At 42.0% G+C, this 10,183-nt stretch overlaps 3 non-coding genes across 3 annotated transcripts; 1 reads left to right on the top strand and 2 right to left on the bottom strand.

The window, feature by feature from the left end:
* Positions 1 to 3,538: 3,538 nt before the first annotated feature.
* trnar-ccu (transfer RNA arginine (anticodon CCU)) lies at positions 3,539 to 3,611 on the bottom strand. Its single transcript has one exon. It is a non-coding gene; the product is annotated as a tRNA-Arg (tRNA).
* Positions 3,612 to 4,564: 953 nt separating this feature from the next.
* Positions 4,565 to 4,637, bottom strand: trnar-ucg (transfer RNA arginine (anticodon UCG)). The gene has a single exon. It is a non-coding gene; the product is annotated as a tRNA-Arg (tRNA).
* A 2,438-nt stretch (positions 4,638 to 7,075) lies between these two features.
* trnar-ccu (transfer RNA arginine (anticodon CCU)) lies at positions 7,076 to 7,148 on the top strand. The gene has a single exon. It is a non-coding gene; the product is annotated as a tRNA-Arg (tRNA).
* Positions 7,149 to 10,183: the final 3,035 nt, after the last annotated feature.

The following is a 10,183-nucleotide window of genomic DNA, read 5'->3' as shown; positions in this document are numbered from 1 at the left end:
CGTGTGATATTTGTTTTTCAGTATTGTAGCTGTTTTTAATATATTTTTGAGTGCTGTAAGCAAAAGACACAATAAAAATGTCATTTTACACACAGCTCTGCTGGGCTCTGGGTTATTGGAGGTATTTAAACATGGGCTAGGTGACCCTCTGGCACTGGAAGGAAGTAGCTGATCCTTGATACCATCCACCTTTATTTTATTACAGATTTTGTATTCACTCCTATACTTTTCCTTTGCTTGACATAACCATTTCCATGATTTACTCAGTTCTGTAATATTTCATAATTTTTGCCATTGGTCTCATGGTAATCAGATTGTTACCTGATGCAGTTGGTGTGGTAGCCATGTGGGATTATCGCCCTGGATTCCAGCCCCAAATCCCAGCTCCTGACACTGGTAAAAGCACTACTGGTCTACCAGAAATAGATGAGAAGCTGTGAATGTTTATCCTAAACAGAAAAAGACCATAATCTAACCTAATACCCAACAGATACCAGATCATGTATGTTCTTGAAAGGCAAGCAGGATCAGCTTTGGTTAGTACTTGGATGGGTGACTACCAACAAATACCAGGTGCTGTTGGCTATCTTTCAGAGGAAGCATCTGGCAAAACCACCTCCGAGTGTTCTTTGCTTAAGAAAACTGTACTGGGATTGCCATTAGTGGACAAGTGACTTGAAAGCACAAGCACATACATTTATTGTCAAGTTAAAGAGTTGAAAGTGAACTGTGATGTAAAATATGAAGTAATTGCTGCCACTTTCTTGTAGTCTTATAAAAAGATCTAGAGCGGAACCGGTTTCCTCCTGCCATTTGATTATACAGCCCAATGATATTCTTGGTATCTTCATTTTTAGGCCTGTTCCTGGGGTTATTTGGGGTACTCATTCAGAAAATTTGTTGGGCGAGTGGGCTTATTGACAAAAGACCTTCCCCATAAACGTATAGCAGAGTAACTTATTAGCAACAGCGTGACCCAGCACCAGTAACCAAAAGTGATAAAAAGATCAAAACCACATGGACCAATGTTATCTCTTCCTTAGGAGGCTTTTCTTTATAACAAAATAATATGGTTGCACTATTCACAAGAACAAGTTTCCATAACACAAATAAAATTCTTTATATTTTCTTTTTGGCTTCCATACTAGGCTTCTTTCTCATGCAGATAAACAGGTTCACTCTCACACCAAACTTACACAGGAACTTCACATAGTAACTTTTTTACACACAGCAGCCTTCACACTGGAGCTTCACACACAAGGCCTTCTCACACTGAGGCATTCGCACACTCCTCAGGACAACACTAGTTTTGGCCTACTAACTCTAACAGGCTTCGGCCCATTTACTCTCCTCAGAGCAACGCTAGCTTATTAAACTCTTTCAGTGCTTGATGCACATTTTTGTAATCAAAAATACCTAGTTAATTTTTAATATTTTGGACAAAATTGCATCGTACAGACTGCATCAGCTCTAGTTTCTTAGATATGGTTGAATTTATAAAATGTATAAAAGTTTATATCATAAATCTGGCTTTTGGTATGAATTAAGTAGATTCTTATGTAGTACACTTTTATTTAACTTTTCTATATGTTTCCTTGATGTTTAAAAATATTAATTTAAATACTACATTAAAATATCCTGATTGTTTATGAGTGAGCAGAGAGAAGAGTAATATATGGCATATGTTATGTATCTCAAAGACTAAAGCTGGTAGGGGAAAACTGGTGCCATTTTTGGAATCAGCTGGTCAAATATACCCAGAAACAGGGCTAATGTTTGAGGCACCAAAATGTGTGCTGTCCTGTGTTATCCATGAGATGGAACAACTCATGATTAGCATCAGCTCTCAGGTTCCTTCCACACAGCTGAATAAAATCCCACATATTCTCCTTTGAACTGGAATGTATGGCAGTGAGGACTCAGATAACCTAGTTCAAAGCAAATATTGTGGGATATTCTGCCTTGATATTTTGGGTTATATGGCTGTGTGGAAGGGCCCTCTGTTTCCATATCCTTTGGCTCGATATCCAGAGATTCAAGCAGCCATTTTTATTTGGATAAAAATCCAAATACTATAAAAGCAAACTGTGTTGTTTGCCCTTTTATATAAGGGATACCATTTTACTATGCCATTTTATAACAGGACTTGAATGTCCAAGGATTTTTGGCATCCACTGAGAGTCCTGGAACCAACCCCCAGTGGATACCTAGTGCACACTGTGTTTTGCAGTGGATCTGCTTAGTATATATGATATAAATGCTTGGACATGATTTAATTGATTTTATAATTGAACTATTTGCAAATACAATAGAGTTGGCAGTAGGGCCAACAGAACATTGGATAAGCAAAAATGTTGGATAATAAGGAGGGATTATTAAACAACTGTTTCTCTAGGCAGAAATGAACAGCGGGCCTCTCCGCCTGCTGGGAGCTTGCCGGGAAGGGCGAGATGCGGCCAGTGCAGGCCAGACAGGAAAAGTCTGTGCCGGCTGCATCTTGTCCCTTCCGGAGGGCGCCCTGCAAACAGAGAGGCCTGTTGCGCATTGGGAGGCAGACTGCGTCGGATAATACAGTACGTCGGATGAGTGAAGGTCGGTTAAACGAGACTCTAAGGTACTATGGGGATGGGTTTGAAGTAATTGCACTGAGCATTATGTATGAGCACAACTTGTCTTGCACTCTGTTGTCTAGTTGCAATGAGAGTACACCTATCCAATCTGCTGTTGAATGACAAGTAAGGTTTTCCCCTGACATTAAGCCTAGTTGTGTCCGACTCTGGGGGTTAGTGCTCATTTCCATTTCTAGCCAAAGAGCAAGTGTTGTGTGTAGACACCTCCTAGGTCATGTGGCCGGCATGACTGCATGGAGCGCTGTTAGCTTCCCGCTGAAGCGGTACCTATTGATCTACTCACATTTGCATGTTTTCGAGTTGCTAGGTTGGCAGAAGCTGGGGCTAACATTGGAAGCTCACCCCACTCCCCGGATTCGAACCACCAACCTTTTGGTCAGCAAGTTCAGCAGCTCAGCAGTTTAACTTGCTGCACCATCAGGCACTGACTGCATAAGTCAACTTTAGCATTAAGAGAATTTTGGCTATTGTGGGAAAAATATTTATGTCATACAAGGCTTTTTACCCAATACCTACAAGTTCATAAGCCCCAAGGAGGTGGAAGATTCCTATTCAGGTACAGTAGAGTCTCACTTATCCAAGCTAAACAGGCTGGCAGAACCTTGGATAAGCGAATATCTTGGATAATAAGGAGGGATTAAGGAAAAGCCTATTAAACATCAAATTAGGTTATGATTTTAGAAATTAAGCACCAAAACATTATGTTTTACAACAAATTTGACAGAAAAAGCAGTTCAATATGCAGTAATGTTATGTTGTAATTACCGTATTTACGAATTTAGCACCAAAATATCATGATATATTGAAAACATTAACTACAAAAATGCCTTGGATAATCCAGAACCTTGGATAAGTGAGACTCAACTGTATTTATGATTCATTAACAGGGTGAATAAAATTACCCCTTTCACCCCAGATGGGACTCGAACCCACAATCCCTGGCTTAGGAGGCCAGTGCCTTGTCCATTAGGCCACTGGGGCCAGCTGCTGGCCGGCTTCCCTCTCTCTCTCCCTGCATTTTGTAGCATTGTATACAATAGTCCCCCAATTCTGCGCTTTTCAAAGGGGCAGTCTTCACATTGTGGGCCCACGCGATGATAAATAATATGGCCCAAATGTGGCATATGGGGGCGAGGGAGGCAATGGCCAGTTCGCCGGATCAGATTGCTTGAGCTTTGAGAAGGCCAATGTAGCCATTCGCTGGCGTTTCCCGTTCATTTCAATTAGCAAAAAAGGGCATCTCAGCAAACATCTACGGATGAAAAACAACCACATGATCTTTTTATTAGATACTGTAATAATGCGATGGCAGTGATTTTACCTGAGTTGCTGTGAGTTTTCCGGGCTGTATGGCCATGTTCCAGAAGCATTCTCTCCTGACGTTTTGCCCACACCTATGGCAGGCATCCTCAGAGATTGTAAGGTCTGTTAGAAATCGGACAAGTGGGTTTTATATATCTTGAGGAAAGTCCAGGGTGGGAGAAAGAACTCTTGTCTGTTGGAGGCAAGTGTGAATGTTGCAATTAATCACCTTGATTACCATTGAATGGCCTGGCAGCCTCAAAGCCTTCCTGCTTCCTGCCTGGGGGAATCCTTTGTTGGGAGCTGATTAGCTGGCCCTGATTGTTTGCTTGTCTGGGGTTCCCGTTTTTTTTTTAGTGTTGTTCTTTATTTACTATTCTGATTTTAGAGTTTTTAATGGTGGTTTTTAAGCCTTGTGAATCACTTATTCTTCTCCACAAAAGTATCAGAGCTGGAAAGCCACGCGAGATTTGCACCCTTCTTCCCCGCGTTGACAATCAGGGGAGAGCCACCAGGTTTCTTACAGGACTAGACCCACGCACAGCCCACGCTTATAAATATGCGGGAGGGAGATGTATTTCGCTTGACATGTATTGATTATATACAGCTTTATAATCGAAACGCTAAAATGTCGACCACGAAGGGACTCGAACCCTCAATCTTCTGATCCGAAGTCAGACGCCTTATCCATTAGGCCACGCGGTCACCTGCAAGGAAGGGTGATATTGGTAAACAGAAAGTATAGAGCGGAAGGCTGCGAGGGCTTTTGGCGGGAAAAAAAGGTTAAGGGGGGGCTGTTTCTCGAGCTGTTTCTTTGCTCTTTGCCGTCTCCTGCTTGTGAAAACGCTGTCAGTGATACACGCTTTTAATCTCAAAGATTTTGTGTTGCTTCTGCTTTGAGACAGCCAACGTAGGTAGGCACACCTCCAGAGAAGTGAATGCCACCAGCTTCAGTGGGACTTGAATCTCAGTAGAACTGCTTTGCCAATGATTTATCAGGAACTATATCTTCTTTGCAGAGCATTTTTGAATATTTTTTTCTTCTTCCCCCATTTTGTGGAATAGTTTACCAGTTCTTTGCTGAGATCTATGCAAAGATGTTATGCGCTCCTAACTGCAGCCATAATGCAACAGCAGCAGCAGCAACAACAATAAGAATACACCTCCTCCAAAGGGAACTGACCCACCTAAACTGGGCTCTACAGGCCAATGGAGACTCCATCAGAAGAACTGCAAGGCCAAGACCAAGCCACGAGAGGAAAGACAAAGATCCACCCAGAGGAAAAGTGTTCTTAACATACATCAAGGGAACCACTGACCGCATAGGGAAGCTGATGAAGAAACACAACCTACAAACTATCTACTGACCTACTAAGAAAATCCAACAAATGCTATGTTCAGCGAAGGACAAGAGGGATCCTCTCTCCTCTGCAGGAGTCTACCGTATACCGTGCAGCTGTGGCCAAGTCTACATAGGGACCACCAAACGCAGCAGCATCACCCAAACATGAATCAAAGAACATGAAAGGCAGTGCAGACTAACCGAGAAATCAGCCAGAGCAGAGCACTTGATGAACCAACCTGGACACAGCATATTATTTGAGAACACAAAAATGCTGGACCACTCTAACCACCACCATGTCAGACTACACAGAGAAACTACTGAAATCCACAAGGATGTGGACAATTTCACCAGAAAGGAGGAAACCATGAAAATGAACACAATCTGGCTACTGGTATTTTAAAACACTCTAAAATCAGGACAGTAAATAAAGAGCAACACTAAAAAAGGAAGGGGGGATTCGAGACAGGAACAATCAGGACCAGCTAACATCGCCCAAGAAAGGATTCCCCCCAGGCAGGAATCAGCCAGGCCCTGAACCTGCAAGGCCATTAAACCCTAATCAAGGTGATTAACTACAACACTCACACTTGCCTCCAACAGACAAGAATTCTTTCTCTCACCCTGGACATTATTCCAGAGATATATAAACCCCACTTGCCTGGTTTCCAACAAACCTCACAACCTCTGAGGATGCCTGCCATAGATGTGGGCGAAACGTCAGGAGAGGATGCTTCTGGAACATGGCCATACAGTCTGGAAAACCCACCGCAACCCAGTTCACCCAGTTCTTCGCTGAGATCTATCCAAATATGTTAGGCGCTCCTACCTGGAGCCAGAATGTAACACCAGCAGCAGCAACAACAATAAGGGTACATATTAAGAATAATAATACAACCACAATTACGTATATTAGTGAATAACAACAGTTATGTGTATTGTATGGCTTTCTCGGAACACTTAAGATCCACTGTATTCTCTTCTTAAAAAATAATTTGGAAATGGTCTTTATTAGGATTTTTTTTTTGCTTCTCTATTTGATGCATACCTAGAATTTGGACCAGGCATGGGCAAACTTGGGCCCTGCGCAGGGCCGTAGCCAGAAAAAAATTTCGGGAGGAGTTTTGAAAATTTCGAGGCGGGGGTTGAACCATTAACACCCCCCCCCCCCCCTACAGACCTGTCAATATCTGCTTGAGATAGTGCCAGGAGGGACTCTTAATTTTTTGCGTCTGTAGATTTAGCATGGGGATTTGGTTAACCAGTAAACCAGTTTTTTTTTAACCTGAAAAATTTCGGCGGGGGGTGGTGGTGGACCCCTAACCCCCCCCCCCCCCCCGGCTACAGGCTACAGGCCTTCCTGCAGGTGTTTTGGACTGCAACTCCCACCATTCCTAACAGCCTCAGCCCCTTTCAGCTTAAGCGGATGCGGGGGGAAAGGAAGGGGCCTGAGGCTGTTAGGAATGGTGGGAGTTGAAGTCCAAAGCACCTGGAGGGAGGGCCCAAGTTTGCCCATGCTTGATTTAGACACTTTCATTAACCAGGACTGCTGGGAGTTGCAGTCCAACAAGATCTGGAGAAGGACACCGCTTTTCACTCCTAATTGTAGGCCAGCATTTCCCGCTTTCTGCTAAAACGTGCTAGAATAGGAAAATCCCTCTGCGTGGCCCGAATAGGTTTCCTCAAATGCAAATCCAACAAATCTCAGTCTCGTTCTGAAACATCTACTTCCACGATGCAGCACAATCAATTCGGCTGTTACAGAGTTAAGTAGGAAAGTGTGCGCTCCTTTTCCCACCAAGCCCCAGTGGCCTAATGGATAAGGCACTGGCCTCCTAAGCCAGGGATTGTGGGTTCGAGTCCCATCTGGGGTGAAACCTGATTTTTTTTTTCCTCCCCAGTTTTTTTTTAAATATTCGATTCTAAAATTGCTACAATTTAATCACAGGCAGTTCGTGAGTAGCTTGCTTTCTCCTTCTTTTGGAACGCCGAATTTTCTTTGAAAATGCATTTTGTGACGTCATTAACAGCGCTTCACAAAGGCTGTAGTGAAGGCAGACTTCTCTTCAATGGACTGACGCCATCGCTTCATGTTTCAGTACTGAACTTCTCTGTCGGTGTCTTCATGTTGCCTGTTAATTTATGGCATCTCGGTGAATGTCATGGGATTTTGAATACTCAGCAGTGGTTTTCCCACGTACATCTATAGTGAGTTGAAAAAAGGTTAGTTCACATACAGAACTGAAATGGGAGTGAAGCTGAAACTGCTCAAGTTTTGCAGACTTGGGTCCCTGGCTTCTTTGATGAAGTCTGTCCACAGCTTGAAGAGTTTCATCTGTCATCCATCACTTTCTGTCATCCGTTGCATTTTAATCTACAGGGTGTCCCCAAGGCCACCATACACAGGGCAATTGGGAAATGGTGTACCTTTATTTACACAATATTCATTACATAATACAGTAGAGTCTCACTTATCCAACATTCGCTTATCCAACGGTCTGGATTATTCAATGCATTTTTGTAGTCAATGTTTTCAATACATTGTGATATTTTGTGTTAAATTCATAAATACAGTAATTACTGCATAGCATTACTGCGTATTGAACTACTTTTTCTGTCAAATTTGTTGTATAACATGATGTTTTGGTGCTTAATTTGTAAAATCATAACCTAATTTGATGTTTAGTAGGCTTTTCCTTAATCCCTCCTTATTATCCAACATATTCACTTATCCAACATTCTGCCAGCCAGTTTATGTTGGTTAAGTGAGACTCTACTGTATTTACAAAGTATTTTCTATATGGGTTGCTGTGAGTTTTCTGGGCTGTATGAACATGTTCCAGAAGCATTCTCTCCGGACGTGTCGTCTGCATCTATGGCAGGCATCTTCAGAGGTTTTGAGGTATGCTGGAAACTAGGCAAGTGGAGTTTATTCATTTGTAGAAGGTCCAGGGTGGGAAAAAGAACTCTTTTCTGTTTGAACGTTGCAATTGAGCACCTTGATTAGTATTGAATAGCCTTGTAGCTTCAAGGTCCGTCTGCTTCCTGCCTGGGGGCACCCTTTGCGGGGAGGTGTTAGCTGGCCCTAATTGTTTCCTATCTAGAATTCCCCTTTTGTTCAAAACACCTCTGTTTTCAGTGTGTTGCTTCTTATTTACTGTCCTGATTTTAGAGTTTTTTTTTTAATACTGGTAGCCAGATTTTGCTTTTTTCATGGTTTCCTCCTTTCTGTTGAAATTGTCCACATGCTTGTGGGTTTCAATGGCTTCCCTGTGTAGTCTGACATGGTGGTTGTTAGAGTTGTCCAACATTCTGTGTTCTCAAATAATATGCTGTGTCTAGGCTGGTTCATCAAGTGCCCCACTATGGCTGCTATTTTCTATATGTTGGTTAGCTACCTCTTTCAGCACACACAGGGATTTCTCCTCCATTCAACTGACAGTTAGGAATTGTGGCAGTTGAAGTCCAAAACACCTGGAGGGCTGAAGTTTGCCCAGGGCCGATTCAAATGTTCAAGGTTTATCAGCTTTTTCTTTGTAAACTATGGCATATACATGTATAATAAGAGTTTGTTAATTTTTCATTTACAGTATATGGAAACTTTGGAGACACCTTGTATTGTTACCTTTAATCTATTGGGAGAAGCACGTTGGATGATGATAATGATGATAAAGCATTAACTATGATGCCACTGCCTTTGTAGAGATCCTTCCCCTGCCATTTTCACACACACCATGCCTGCTGCCACTCAATAGTTATCTGGCACATTTTGTTCGGCTCTTGATGAAAGACTATTGAAAACACTTGTCTTGACATGGGAGTTACCAAGCCTTGGATACTTATTCATGTAGAAATTTAAATATTCAAGGTGCTGCCAAAAAAAATTGAACCGCAGGTACGTTTAGATTTAGTCATGTCTCATCGATTTGAATCACAAGGAATGAATGTATGTGTGACTAAAATCTAGACTTTATTCACTAATAGTCTTATACAACAAAATCCAAAATCCACAAAGGAATGATACCCTGTGTCGTCGAAGGTTTTCATGGCTGGAATCATTGGGTTGCTGTGAGTTTTCTGGACTGTATGGCCATGTTCCAGAAGCATTATCTCCTGACGTTTCATCCACATCTGTGGCAGGCATTCTCAGAGGTTGTGAGGTCTTGGAAACTAGACAAGTGGGGTTTATGTATCTGTGGAATAACGTCCAGGGTGGGAGAAAGAACTCTTGTCTGTTGGAGGCAAGTGTGAATGTTGCAATTGGCCAGTAAATAAAGAACACTAAAAAAGGGGAATTCCAGACAAACGATCAGGGCCAGCTAACACCTCCTAACAAAGATTACCCCAGGAAGGAAGCAGCCAGGCTTTGAAGATGCAAGGCTATTCAATGCTAATCAAGGTGGCCAATTACAACATTCACACTTGCCTCAAAGAGACAAGAGTTCTTTCTCCCATGTTGGACATGCCAGATAGATAAACCCCACTTGCCTAGTTTCCAGCAGACCTCACAACTTCTGAGGATGCCTGCTATAGATGCAGGCAAAACGTCAGAAGAGAATGCTTCTAGAACAAGGACATGCACTCCGGGGAAAACTCACAGCAACCGAGTGGTACCATATTGCAAAAAACAAGATAGCAACAAATATTTAGAAATAATCCAGAACGCCATCTGGTGGTAATTTGAGATTGATTCTAAAACTGTTTCATTAAAATATCTAGATTTTTTTAAAATATATATTGTATTATTGTTCAATAGAAAAAGACCAAAAGACCCAAATAAGGTCCAGTCTTGCTAAAAAAAAAACAGTCTGTTTAGTTATGAAATATGTTATAAACATTTAATTGTCAAAATGGCTAAAAGCTAAGATTACAGAATACTAGTACCTTCTCAATAAATATACCAGTATTG

This window comes from Anolis carolinensis, chromosome 2, assembly GCF_035594765.1.
Source record: "Anolis carolinensis isolate JA03-04 chromosome 2, rAnoCar3.1.pri, whole genome shotgun sequence".
Taxonomy (NCBI): domain Eukaryota; kingdom Metazoa; phylum Chordata; class Lepidosauria; order Squamata; family Dactyloidae; genus Anolis; species Anolis carolinensis.
Note: the sequence above shows the minus strand (reverse complement) of the source record. Positions and strands in the feature narration are given on the sequence as shown.